Source organism: Heterocephalus glaber, unplaced genomic scaffold, assembly GCF_053883595.1.
Source record: "Heterocephalus glaber isolate CG9 unplaced genomic scaffold, H.glaber_assembly_v1.0 deba00001457, whole genome shotgun sequence".
NCBI classification, from domain to species: Eukaryota; Metazoa; Chordata; class Mammalia; order Rodentia; family Bathyergidae; genus Heterocephalus; species Heterocephalus glaber.
The window spans coordinates 38,225,910-38,240,602 of NW_028258305.1; the positions used below are offsets into that span (position 1 = coordinate 38,225,910).

Consider the following 14,693-nt stretch of genomic DNA (forward strand, 5'->3'; position numbering starts at 1 on the left):
TTTAATCTGTGTATGGTTAGCTCAGCCCTACATCACCATGGCCTTGGACAACATACAGGAGATGCTTAGAATGAATAAATGAATGAATGAATGAGCCCCTGGGAAAGTCATTTAAATTCCCTGGGCTTCTATTTCCAAGTCAGTAAAATATTGCTGGAGACGAGTTTGGTCATATGATCTCTAAGCAGTGATTCCACTCTGATGCTGTGTTACACAGTTTTAGTTTTCCCTGCCAACCCATCCTCTCCATGGGGACAGCGGCTATCTAAGCACCTTGTTGCTGAGGGTTGCATAGAAGGCCACTAGGTAAGGTATCATCTTGCAGTCATGCTGCTTATTCATCTTTAGCCTACCCTCACCACCATGGTGCAATTTATAATTTGTCCTAGTTAAAACCTAGACCCAGAAAATCTGAGTTGTCTAGTAATAGCAGAGAAATTATCAAAGGAGTTAAGATCAGAATTCAAGTTGCCCCTCCAGGACAACGTTCTTGTGTCTTCTTTTATGTAATCTTCAACTGCCACCGGACTGGTCCCAGAGTACATCATGAGTGGCAATGCTGCCCTGTGGTTGGATGTTGAATGGGCAGGTTCCAATCTCAGGGCCTGCTCCTTACCACACTGTTTGACCTTGAGCAAATTATTACTTACCCTCCCTGTTCTTCTATCTTACTTCTTCTTCTTCTTTTTTTTTTTTTTTTTTGTGGTACCAGGGATCGAACTTGGGCCCTTTCACTTTCAAGGCAGGCGGCGGCACCACTGAGCTAAATCCCCAGCCCTTATCTTACTTCTTGTAAAGAAGGATGATGATTTTTCTTCTATAGTTGTTGTGAGGATATAATGAATTAATACACATAAAGCGCACACTTAAAACAGCCCAAAGTAGGCATTCAATAAATGTCAGCTCTCTCTCTCTCTCTCTCTCTCCCTCCCATATTCCTGCCTCTGCCTCTGTACCTTTATTCATGAGCTCCCACTTTATTTTTTTTTTTTAAGTTTTTAAAATTAATTTTATTGGTACATTTTAGGCATACAATATAATGACATTCATCATTGGAAATTCGCACCTTTACATAATCCCTCTTGGTTCTTATTTTTTCCCCCCTTCCCCTGCCCTCCCTTCAGCCTCCCAACCCCTCCCTATTTACAAAGACTTTGTTTCCATTTTTTCATTTTCTCATATTAATTCCATTCCTTTCTTTCCTTTCCTCTACCCCTGCCACTTCCCCTTACCCTTTGCCCCTTTTCTTCCTATTCACATTATCTATGATACCTTTTAGTCCTTATTTACACTTTCAGTTTGTCCCACCAGAGAACCTTCGATATTTACATGTGTGTGTCCTATTTATTTCCCTGAAGAGTATGGCCTCAATATGCATCCATTTAGCTATAAATGTCTCTAATTTCTCATTCTTTATGGCTGGGTAATACTCCATTTTATAAAAAACATACAACACATTTTCTTCATCCAGTCTCCAGTTGATGGGCAATTGGGCTGCTTCCAACTTTTAGCTATTACAAACTGTGCCTCTGTGAACATGGGTGCACATATATCGCTGTGGTATGATTCTTTTAATTTTTTTTTTTTGGTATCAGGGATCGAACTCAGGACCTTGTGCTTGCGAGGCAGGCAGCGGATTCTTTTAAATTTGGGAGGAAGATACCCAGCAGGGGAATAGCTGGGTCAAATGGGACTTCCAGTCCTAGTTTTGAGGGATCTCCATACCGATTTCCACAGTGGTTGCACCAGTCTGCACTCCCACCAGCAGTGGAGCAGGGTTCCTCTTTCCCCACAGCCCTGCCAGCATTTGTTATTGGTTGATTTCTTGATAGCAGCCATTCTTTCTGGGGTGAGGTGGAATCTCTGCTTTGCTTTCTTTTGCATCTCTCGAATGACCAGTGATGCTGAACATTTCTTCATATGTTTATTTGCTGTTTCTACTTATTTGTCTGAGAAATGTCTGTTCATTTCAGATGCCCATTTTTGGGTTGGGTCTTTAAATTTGGGAGGTCTGATTTTTTTAAGTTCTTTATAGATTTGAGATAGTAGACCTTAGTCTGAGGGACCGCTGGTGAAGATTTTTTTCCCACATTGTGGGTTGTCTCTTCACACTGTTGGTGGTTTCTCTTGCTGTGCAGAAGCTGTTTAATAAGAAGAGATCCCACTTGTTAATTGTTTGTGCTATTTCACAGGCAACTGAGGTTTTGTTCATAAAATCTTTTCCTATGCCAAAGTCTTCGAGAGTTCTACCTAACCTCTGTTCCAGCCAGTTTAGTGTTTCTGTTTTAATATTTAGATCTTTAATCCATTTAGATTTTAGTTTAGTGCATGGAGAGAGATATAGGTCTAGTTCTAATCTTTGGCAAGTTGAAACCCTGTTTTTCCAACACCATTTATTAAAGAGGCTATCCTTCCTCCAATGAGGGTGTTTGGCTCCTTTGTCAAAAATGAGTTGGCAGAGTGTGTCTGGAGTCATCTCTGCATCTTCTAATCTGTTCCACTGGAGCTCCCACTTCTTTACTGAAATCTGAGTTGGCTTTCAAGGCTCCACTTCTTATGGTCCATAAATCACAGACTGTCAGGCTGGGAGGAGCCATATTGATAATTGAATCCAACCTCTTGGTTTTGCAGATGAGAAGTCAGAGGCACAGAGAGGAGCATCCAGTTGCTCAAGGCCACAGATCCAGCTGGTGCAGAGCTGGCTACAAACCTATGGGACCAACCGTGCAGCCAGGCCTTTCCTGAAGCACTGGGCAGCCCCCCACTTTGGGACACAGCTGTTACTGTAGCCATCTTTGCTCTGGAGTTTGCTCTCTTGTGAAGCTGTTTTATTAGGGTGTAATTAGTAATCACTCTTAAGGCAGTCTTTCTTGATGAATCTTGCATCCCCACCTGGTGGCCATGTTGCTTTGTGCAAAAGTGAGCATTTGCTGACGACAACGGTAAGGAACCATGTTGGGGCAGAAGATCACTGTTGATAAAATGCTTGCATGTATATTACTATCTCATTAATGCAACAAGCCTGTGGGGCAGGGATTATTTTTATCTCCTCTGGAGAGGAAGAAATGGGTTTAGAGAGAGGAAGGGACTTTCTGAGAGCCACCTAGCCAACAGAGAGGAACCCCTTTGTCTGTAAATGCCCCAGCTATTCCTGCCTGCCTGAACAAATGTACCTGCCTCCAAATGTTTCATGTGCATTTGTCTTGTTTCTTTAACTAGAAGGCCTGGGACATGTGTTAAGAATTCTTTATTTCTCAAAGTCTCCAATAATCACAGCAGGTTCACAATATTTATTTGTTGGAGAAATTAGTCACAATTTTTCACTGCTGCCTCCAACCCTGAGGAGACAGGGTCCATTCACACACATGGATATTACTGGCTCTGTCACACTAATCCACTTGTTTCTCAGTCTATGTTTCTTTTTCTTTCCTAGAGATGTTGTTAAAGCTATTTGCCTTCTTTCAAATTCTTGATGAGGGCATGAGAACAGCCCAGGAGCTAAACACTTGTGGACGCTAAACTGTGTGAACACAAATCAGGGAGAAACTGGGTGCAGAAGCTCCAGAGGCTCAGTCTTGGGACTGAGGACAGAGCATTTCAGGATGGCATCAGGAAGCAGAAGTTGGAAGGAAATGATCAGGAAGTGGGAGGAGGCACCTGGCTAACCTACTTCTGTTCTTTGCTTCCTTGATCTTTAATTACATCCTTATTTCATGAATTAATGATGTCACTACTGCCTTTAATATAATTTATTAAAGCAGTTGATTCCAGGCAACTTTACATGGTTTCTTCTGTGACTCCCACAAAAGGAAACCTTTTTACAATCTAACAGCCGAGGCTTCCAAGTGAGAACATCCCCTCGCACCAGTGGACGGGCCTGGTGCCTCCCTCACCTTCTGGGTAGCAACAGCCAGATTTTAAACAGCACCATTCTAATTAGGCATATGGTGGACCAGAAATAACTGGGTCACTCAGAAACTTTAATGTACAGCTGCTGCAGCCTGCCTTCAGTTTTAAATACATTAGGAAGTGAAGTTTTGGAATTACTCTGTAAAGAAATGTCATATCCTGTGCTAAACCTTTCCCCAACTTTGACTCTTGTCCTGACAGCCCTGCAAATTGGCTATTATTATCCCCACCTGACAGAGAAGAAAATGAAGGCTCGGAATTCCTAAGTAGCTTAACCAGTGTCACATAATTAATCGACAGAAGTACGATTTAAACCCAATCTAGACTTCTGTCGCAGAAACATCTGACGTTCCAGACTCAATTTACAGAACACTCGATTTCTGAAATTCTCTACAGTTAGCCTACAACACAACAGAAACCCAGACAGGTGTATTCATTTGTTGGAACAGAGAGTTTCTAAGACCTGACATGCTATGATCCTGAGTTACAGCCGCCATCACGGCCGACTCTAGCGTTTCCCGTATTGAGAGCTCATTGGCTGTCAGATACCATTATTTTCATTTGATTGCATGTAATTCTCACACCTATGACACAGTGTGTCCTGTTTCACAGAGGAGGAAACCGAGGCTCAGAGAAATTAAAATAACTTGCCAAGTTCCTGGAGCTGATCAGGCAAACCCAGGGTTGGGCTCAGGTGTGATCAACCCTTCTTCCTATCCGATGTGAGGTTCGGGGTTAACGTGTTGTCTGCCCCTCAGAGGCACACAGAAGGCACCCCTGGACTCCCTGGCCTAGAATTACAGCTCCACCGCTTGCAGCACAGTGAGACGTGGGCCGGTCATTTAACCTGCCGGCCTCAGGGCTTTATCTACAAAATGGAATAACCACAGCATGCTTACCTGCTAGAGTTGTTGAGCACTGAGTACAGCACCTGATGCTTGTTGAAGGGTCAGCTGTTATTGCCATGTTCTTTTCTCATAGCCCTGAGCCTGTGTTCTTGGCCCTGGGAGCTCAGCACCATGTCTCTTCATTCCTTGTGCCATTGTGAGAGAAATGAGCCCCAGACTCTGGAGAGAGATTTAAAGAGAGTTTCTGTGATATTTCCAAAATGTTAACTTACCCTCTTTCTCCTTAAGTTTCTTTCAGCTATGACAGCTATGGACTTAATATAATTCAATTCACTGAAGTTTTATTAGTTGTGGATATGAGTAGAAGGAGCTTTCCCTGAAAGCTGCTTATGGAACTGACAGTGGAACAGCCATTGGTCATGCAATTATAGATTAAAGGGATTCACAAGGATAATGTGCTAGTTTATAGGAGAGACATGGAGCACCTGCTCCATGTGAGTGCCGTAGAGTTTACCGTTGGCTCTTGGTTGCAAGCTGGTGTTACTACGGTGGAACACTCTTAGTGCAGAGGCAAGTGGCTTCTCAGCTTTGAGGATACGTATACCCATATCCTTGCAGTTCTAGGAGATTTATTTTTATGCACTTTTTTCCATCCAAGTAATGAATTTAGTACACTATCTTGGGGGAGACATTGTCTCTCTGCTGCTAGTATAGCAAGGCTCTATAAGCAGCCTTAAGTTCTTGGCAGAGTTATTTCCTTAGCCTTCTTTCTTTCCTCCTCCTTCATCCACTTCCTAATTTGTCTTAGACTTCTGTTCTTAGTGCCCAGAGATTCTAGCTTGTTGACAAGTCTGCTGCAGCCTTCGTGGGAGCTCACTGGCCAGACTCAAGTAAATGACTGGCACATTTCCCTACATACTATGAGAAAGAGCACACTGTCAGAGGGGAGGGGAGTCTGGAAGAGACATCTGCATATCTCCTTTGATATCTGGCACAGTATGGAACCCTAAGTGGAGGCTTAGTAAATCCTGGCTGGACCGAGGCATGACTGTGTTGTATTTAGTCAGAATCAGCTGCATTTACCAGGGTATTTTTCAACACTGTCACCTCTTCCTGAAGATTTGCCTCATGGCATCTCAATCCAGAAATAACATTTTGCAGTCTGAAACCCCCTGAAGTTTATCTCTGGCTCTTGAGAGAGTATTACTCTTCACATTGTGTCATAGGCAAGTCCTTGTTCCCTGACAGGATTGCAAATGTCTTCAAGTGAGGACCAGGTTGACCTCATCGTCATTCTTTGAGCAGTATCTACAATGGACCCCATTAGCAATTCACATATGTGTATGTGAACTTGAATAGCATTTTCTCCACAAGGGTTTTCTGTGTTATAACTTTATGTTTCTCTCTCCCACCAGATTGTGAGCTCCTCTGGGCGGGAGATATGTCTAACTTTTCTTTGCCTCCCTAGCCTGTAGCAGAGGCACCTGCTCCACATTCAGCCCATGCCTCTCCCCCTGTGCAGCTGCACTTGTCATCTCTGCAGGGTTAGCCTGCTGCAGTTGTCAGCCAGTACGGCCCTGCTCATCTGTCAAGACCTGCTCAGCCCACTCCTACTAGAAGTCAGTTCTGATCCACCAAAGAACCTGATGGAGAACCTAGCTTATAGTAGCTGAACAAGAGATTACTGAACAAATAACACAAGGATGATAGTGTATAAATATTTGCTAAAGAGATGGTAAACCCTGGAAAAGAGACGAGCCTCCACTTGCTGGACTCTAATATTTTATATCTATCTCCTCTCCTAGATTGTGTGTGTGTGTGTGTGTGTGTGTGTGTGTGTGTGTGTAGCCCCAGTGTATGAGGTTATAACACTTAATAAGTCATCCATAAGTATGGGTTGAATACATGGAACTTGAGCAGGAGAAGTTATAAGAGGAAAACAGCCAGGATGGGTGGTTCTGAAAGACCTAAGGAGTGAACCTCTCCCAAAAGATGGCTATTCTCTCATTTGTGTGGCCTCATCAGCCTACCCTTGGCAATACTAAATCAGGGGTTCTTTGTGTCTTATTGGGCTTCGTGTGCTTGGAGCCACACACCATTGTGGTGATGCCAATCTCTGACATGTGCTTGGGTAGAAGACAAATGGAATGTGACCTGAAATTTCATCATTTAATAACAGAACTGGGATTGTTTATATATATATATATATAATGAATAAATATGTAAAATGTTTCAGTTGAGTGTTATACAGAAGATACTCTGTAGTTATTAGTAGCCTGTGTTTCCCTCTCCTCAGTGACGTATTGGAGTCAGCTCACACCGGTCCTAGAGAGCCAATTGTGTGTATGTCTTCTCAACTCAGCTCCAGCTTCTGTGACTTTTTGTTGGTATCCAGAAATTGAGAATGGTGGGAATAAATAATTAAGCCATAGAAATCACAAATGCTGCAAATTAGCACTCCCTCCCCTTCTTACCCCATACCTCCTCTGTGCTTTAAACATTTACCATTATATTTCTGCTCCCCCAGCCCTCTAGGCTTAGACTGGATCAACACTTGGCTTTGTTGTGTGTCCCTGGAATGGGCCAGCGTGGTGAGGAGATAAGCGAAGAAGCGGTGACAGCAGGCTGGGCTATAGGACTGGGATCCAGTGGTTTTCTGAATCTCACACACGCAATCCTCCTGAGAAGTACTCAGTAGGCACAAGCGGCTTGAAGGACTTGAATTATTGCCTTTTAAAAGAGGAATTCTCTTTATCATCTGTAGTATTTGCCTGTTCCTCCCCTTCAACTGCGCGCCTTGCATTTTCTACTCCAGTTTTGTCTAAACCTTTACTCTATGCTGTCATGTAACCACATTAGCATCACAGAGTCTGGGGGACATTTGAACTGAAAGGGACTTAGGCATCGTCTAATACCCAGGAATATATTTCCCCTTCCCCTTCAGTTGTCTTTCCCCTTGCATTTTCTACTCCATTTTTTGTCTAAGCCTTTATCTGTGTTGTACTGTAACCACATTAGCATCACAGAGTCTGGGACATTTGAACTGAAAGGGACTCAGAAAGCATCTAATACCCAGGAAGATGTATAGATCTTTATTTCTTATGCCAAATTCAGCCCAGTGATGGAAGTTGTCCTGTGCCGAGAGTCGGTAGCCACCTCTGCGTTCAGTGGTATTAAGAGGCAGGACTGATCATGCACGTGCGGAGTGCAGGGTGCCAAAGGTGTGTGATGTGAGAAACAGGACTGATTTGCACTTTCCATGAATTTTCAGACCCTGAATTCAATCCATCTCATGACATAGGCAAGAAAATTCAGAATCTGAAGGATTAAATAACTTGCCAAGGGTCACACAGCTTGTATGTGGCTATGCAGGAATTCAAAGGCAATTATTCCCTATTATACCTTACCCCAGACTTCATTTCTGCAGTGAGTTATGCAGCCTTGAAAAAGAAAAGAATAACCAACAGCATGAACTTTAAGTCCAAATCAGAACCAAGAATGGAAAGGCAGTGAGATTATAGATCCTCAACTCAATTGACTCTTCTCGGCTTGGTCAGTTGGGCTACATTTGTTATTGCTTTGTGCTTTAGATTTACTCCTTAGTATAAATAAGTTGAGTTAAAGAAACAAATATGTCCTGTGTGAGGTGGGCATGGTGGTGCACATCTGTAATTCCAGGACTCCGGGAGGCTGAGGCAGGAGGATCTCAAGTTTGAACCAGCTGGGGCAACTTAGTGGCTTCATAGTGAGACTCTGTTACAAAATTTTAAAAGATAAGTAAATAAAAAGGGCTGGAGATACAGCTTAGTGCAAAGGCCCTGGGTTAAATCTCTAATACCACACCTTGTCTGAAGCAAACAATAAATTCCATGTCACACACTGCTGGAAAGTCACATGTCTGAAAACTGGCAAGCTTCATCTTAGCATAGCATAGAATCAGGGAACACCCAGTTGGTAGGATTAGGAAGTTTAGTCTAACTCTCTTCTCTTGACAAATGAATCAACCACATCATGAGCCAAAGGAAATACAGTTTTAAAATATCTCATCTATTGGTAATTGCCACATGTCTTATGAGACTGTACTTATGGGGCACTTTGAGCTTTCCGTAGGGCTGCCTGCTTAAACCCTTCCACGTCTCATGTTCTTCATTTCCAAAGGAGGAGTCACGTGCCCTCTCCACTTCTTTACCTCCTTAAAACCTGGCCTTCGACCCCAGAACTATATGAATGTTCCTCATTCGTATGGTGCTTTATAACTCTTTTTGTACCTCATTGCTTTGGACCCTGTAGTAGTCTGCTCGGGCTACCATAACAAAACACCACAAACTGGCTATCTTAAATTTTTTTATTTTCATATAGTTCTGGAAACTAGATATCAAAGATGATGATGCTGTCAAGGTTTGTTTCAGATGAGGCCTCTCTTCCTGGCTTGTGGATGGGCACTTTCTTATGGTGTCTTCACGTGTCTTTTCCCCTTATGAGCACAGAGGGAGAAGAGAGGAGAGGAGAAGAGAGGAGAAGAGAGGAGAGAGAGAGAGAGTGAGAGAGAGAGAGAGAGAACACTCTGGTGTTTCCTTTTTTATAAGGACACAAATCCTATCAAATTAGATGCCTACACTTACAGCCTCATTTAACCTTAATTACTTCCTTCAAATAGAGTCACATGGGGGCTAGGACTTCTACCTATGAATTTTAGGGCAACATAATTCAGTCCATAACAGATCTTTAATATGAGTCCCAGAATATAGTCGGGGCAGGCATTATGATTGACATTTTATTAGCATAGGTTCTGGGACTCAGAACATTTAACAACTTGCACAAAATTGACAGGGTGGTGAGTGATGAAGCTGAAAGGAATACCTGAGTTTTCTGACTGCACCCAAACATCATTCTTTTCCCATCATTCTCCCAAGTCTCCAGCAAGAGTGATCCCCAGCCAAAACAGTACAATAGTCTTTTTCATCCTTTGTCCCCTTATAACAAGGGACAATAGGACTGTCTGCCCAATATTTTTAAAATGACACTTCTGAGGATAGAGAGGAAAATCAAGCACAGCTTTTCTACACTCTCATTCAACAATCAACTCAAAAGACTTCCGGGCAGATAGAGTGGTCACTAAGAAGTATGTGGGAATTTCTCCCCACTACAACAGATCGAGTCTACAGTGAGCGGCAGGGCAGGAGGTATCCTTTCACTCAGTTTGATTCTGACACTGTCTGCTTGGAGTTCACATTGGATCACAGGCTGAGGGCTCAGCCCTTGTTTCAGACCCACTCACAACAGTAGGTTGTCCTCTGTATTTCTGGCTGATTGGCTATCATTCGAGCTTCCCACTATTCTTTCCTCAGATTTGACTACTTTCCTAGAATGCCGCACAAAATTCAGATAAACACTTTACTTACACTTGCTGTTTTCTTCTAAGAATACAGATAAAGAAGTAGAAAGTTCCCTCTGGGAACCTCCACACATGCAGCTGTCCAGAAGCTCTTCAGTCCTTTTGTTTTTACAAAAGCTTTATTACCCGGGCATAGTTGATTAAATTTTTGGCCACTGATGAACAACTCTACTTTCAGCCCCTGAAGAGTGTAATAAAGCCATGGATTTCCTACTCCACCTTCCTCATTACAAATTAATGTAATGAGCTAAAGTTTCCAACCCTGTAATGATACCTGGGTCTTTCCTGGGACCCGCTCCCACCCTGAAGGCACCTAGCTTCTGCCAGCCATCAGTCACCTCATTCACACACAAAAAGACACTTGGAGATTCCAAGGATTTTGGAATTGTATGCCAGGAAATGGAATGGTGTTTCACAATATCACAATGCCTCGATTATATTAAATTGCAAAAGGGCCGGGGATTTACCTCAGAGGTTCCAGTGCCTGCCTCGCAAGTGCAAGGACCCAAATTTGATGCCTGGTGAAAAAAAAAAAAAATTAAATTGCAAAAGAGAAAGTTTTACTTTAAATACTGCCATCTTGACAGTGTCACTCTTCTTCATGGCGTCACTTTTAAAAATCTCTATATATTTATTATACTCAGTTGTAATGTGTAAGTTGTGATAGGAAATTTACAGACTTAAACTCTTCAAATCTATGGCCTGGATGGATTCCAAAACCCTAAATAAATATGAAACCATAAAGTATAAATAGGTTGCAGACAGACTAGTGTAGCTATTTTGTTGCTCTTTTTTTTAAATCTTAATTTTTATTTGTATGTATTTGCAGTACATAATGATTATGTTCACCCTAAGGAGTTACTACGTGTACGTAACACATCTTAATTCTTTTTTTCCCCTCTCCTTTCCCTCCCTTCCCCTCTTGGTTCCCTTCCCTTTTGCAAAAGATCTGTCTCCCTGTTTCCTGTTATCTGTCTTTTATTCCACGCTTCAATTTATATTTTGGATTAAGAGAAACCATCCAATTATTTTTCACTTCAAAACTGTCTTCCATATTTGAGATTTTATTGGTTGTGTTGAGCATCAGTACAGACATTTCACTCTGTGCATAATTTGTAACACGTGTGCCAAAAATCTAAACAGCCATGTATTGTTTCTTTTTCAGTTATTCCAGTGACTTTCCAGCTTCAAATTTGGAGGCAAATTTTCTGTAAGAGGATTAAGTACCAGTATCTTCGAATGCTGACAAAGTGTCACTTAATTCCCACCGATTCACAATTTCATATCATATACAATACATGCTCAAATTTTTGATCTTTCACAGCACATTAACAAAATTAGGCGAACTGGACTAGCATAACCAAAAAAGATGCTACAGACCACACACAATTCTGACAGGGAAGTAGTCAGGAAATACTTTTCTTTATGATACAATTCTACTAAAGGCAATGTGGGAATAGAAGTCACTTAAAATATGCAAAACATATTAAATGCATGACTGTGCCTCCAAACTGCTATTTAGTTTGCCTTGTATTGCAGGATATAAAACTGACCCCTACCTATGGAAAGTTAAGCTGACACCAAGACAGTCAAAGCCTGCCATAATTCAATATCCCACTATTTTCTGGTTGTACCAAAAAAATAAACAACCAGCGAATGACTTCACATCTAAAAAAATCATTTATACTTAAAAAATGTGATGAAGTGGGATTCCCTCCCTTTAAAAAATGTTTCTGAAGCTACTAAACAACTTGCATTTACAAAATAGTTGATAAAAATATTCCTCTGGATTGTACTCAATCCCTTCAATAAAGAAGGGAGACGGGGACCACTGATGAGACACGGTGAGTGATTAATCAGACCTGGCTTCTTTCTCTTCTGTCTGGTCAGAGGCTGTGCTCCCCTCGTTTTTAGTGTCTCCGTTTTCCGCAGGAAAATCTTCCTGAGTTTCTTGATTAGCCATTTCTACCTGGTCTCCTTTGGGTCCCCTTTTCCCTTTTGCTTATACTTTTTTGTCCCAAGATTTATCCTTGCCTGCTGTCTTTTTTGGCTTTGTTTCCACTTTTGCAGGAGTAGGTTTAACCAGCAACCTCGCTGATCTCCTCATGGGCTCCTCTTCTGCTGCCCCTTTGGTGGAGCTGACTGTTCTCTTGGGCATCTTGGAGGTTTGGGGGGTGCGTGCGGAAGCTGCCGGGTGAGGCTGTGCACAGGAGCCTTGCCGAGCTATGCAGCTCAGCAGCTGCTGCTCCTCCCACTGCCAGAGCTGCTGCAAAACCATGCAATATTTAAACTGGTGTGTCTGAATTATTTCACTTAACATTATGGTCTCAAGGTGCATTCGTTTTCCTACAAATGACTCAAGTTTATCCTTCTTTATGGCAGAGTAGTACTGCATTGTGTATACCACATTTTCTTTATCCATTCATCTGTTAATGGACATAATATGCTGCTTCCAAGATTTAGCTATTACAAGTTGTGCTGCTATAAACATGGGTAGGCATGTATCACTGTAATACGATGTCCTTAACTCTTTTGGGAAGATACCTACAAGGGGAATAGCTAGATCAAATGGAATTTCTAGTTGTTTTTGTTTTCTTTTTGAGAAATCTCCATACTGATTTCCACAGTGGTGGTACTAGTTTACACTCCCACCCACAATGTAGAAGGGTTCCTTTTTCCCACAGCCTTGCCAGCATTTGTTATTTTTTGATTTCTTGTTGATGGCCATTCTTTCTGGAGTATGATGGAATCTCCATGCTGTCTTAATTTACAAACTAGGTGAGCAGTATGACATGTTGTTTGGAATTTTCTGGTCTTATTATGTCTCTGGGAAGTGCTTATTTAAATTCAGAACAGAACTGCGGAAGACACGTTGAATTTCTCACCAAACCTACCCATTGATTGCATCTGAAGGTAGGAAGTGGGTGTCTCTGGAACTTCACATACTCTTCCAAATATCCTGCATTCCAGTGCCAGGAGAAGGGGCCATTAGGAACCAAGGGGCTGATGAAATACATCAAAAAGAAGCAGTGCCCCTCAATTCTTAAGCCAAGTTCTCTCCCTAAGAGAGAAGTGGTGAAGTCCAGTAGAATGAATATGGATGGAGTCAGACTAACTATGGTTCATTCACATCCAACTCTGCGAAGCAGTCATTCATTCTTTTGTATACTTTCTTGTTCCAAAATTCTTTTTAAATGTCTCGCTGCCTTGCTACTTGCTATTCAGATGACATTCACCAAGCCACTTAACTGATTTCTAACTCTTAGTATAATGGAGATACTAACAGCCACCTTGCAAGGCTGTTTGGTGATTAAACACAATAATACGTGAAAAGTACAAGCACGACATATGGCACACAGTAAGTTACCATTAAGCAGTATCCATTATTTTGAAACAGAAATGTCCTTCATCCATCGTATTCTTCTGTAAAACTCACAGTCTTGGAAGAAGTTTAGCTTCTGTATAATGTTTGTACTTTTCTGGTATCATCAATAAGGGACTCATTATTTCATTGGGTTGGTGAAGCAATCCCTGGGATGGCAGTAGGATTTGGGAATGGCAGGTGGTTATGGATAGGGCTAAATTATTTACTTCATCAAAGTGTCTCTGGGCTTTATCATAGAAGCTGTGCATAAACATGAATAATGATCTCTTTTACTTGGGGATCAGAAAGGTCACTAAGCCTGTGGCAGCCATATAAAGTTGTGTTTGCTGCATCCATCAAGATGCGATTGGGTATGGATGTGACACATGACAGGCAGCATGAGGGTGGGCTTCTGCTTTTTGCTTTGTATTCCCATCATGCTGGGCTGCCACATGGAAAGGCAGTGGTCAGGCCTCTGGAGACCCAGAGTCCTGTACTTATGCTGCACTTTGTAGCCATTTCCTCCTATGGAGGATCATTCAGGGCAGCAGGGGTTTGGAGACTGGTGAGTAGTGAATGGCGTGTCTGTTTTCCCATCCGATAGGCATCCTGGGCTTGAGCTCATTCTTTATCTCCAAGGGATCTAGGAAATTGGTGGAAAGGGGAAAGAAAATGAGGCCAAGTGAGTAATTTTGTCACTGCCCCATGATGCACCCCAGTGGAGCTCAGCTGACTCTTGGTTTCAGGCACTGACTCCTCCAGAGGCTCTTGGGGTCCAGAGTTTTAGAGGAAACTGCCTTTCACCTTCTCTCCGCTCTCATAGGTGGAGCCAGATGAATGTGCCACTGTGGGCTGGTCATTCACTACTATGGCTCAACATTCTTTTTCTCCAAACCCTAGCCACATTTCTGGCCACTTTCATCATCCACATGCTATTTATGAAGATGTAATACTTTTTCAGTTCAAGTGAACTAGTTTTTAACTTCAATGCATTTATTTATTAAAGAAGAAAACTTGTGTTATTGTGGTAAATGAATATAGAAAATACTTGACATAGGTAAAATGCAAACCAGACAGTCAGATTAAACTCTTCCTAGATATGTTGGCCAAATCAAAGTCTCTGTGTCTGAAGCGTCTATCTTTCTTTGTTACAAAGGGAGCCTGACGAGGGTTAGGG

General features: G+C 42.1%; 1 protein-coding gene and 1 pseudogene across 1 annotated transcript in view; one reads left to right on the top strand and one right to left on the bottom strand.

Moving 5' to 3' along the window:
• The window catches only part of Alk (ALK receptor tyrosine kinase), a 703,900-nt gene that overhangs the window by 109,217 nt on the left and 579,990 nt on the right, over positions 1–14,693 (top strand). The gene's annotated exons all lie outside the window — the stretch shown is intronic.
• Positions 12,005–12,310, bottom strand: LOC101702961 (non-histone chromosomal protein HMG-14 pseudogene; annotated as a pseudogene).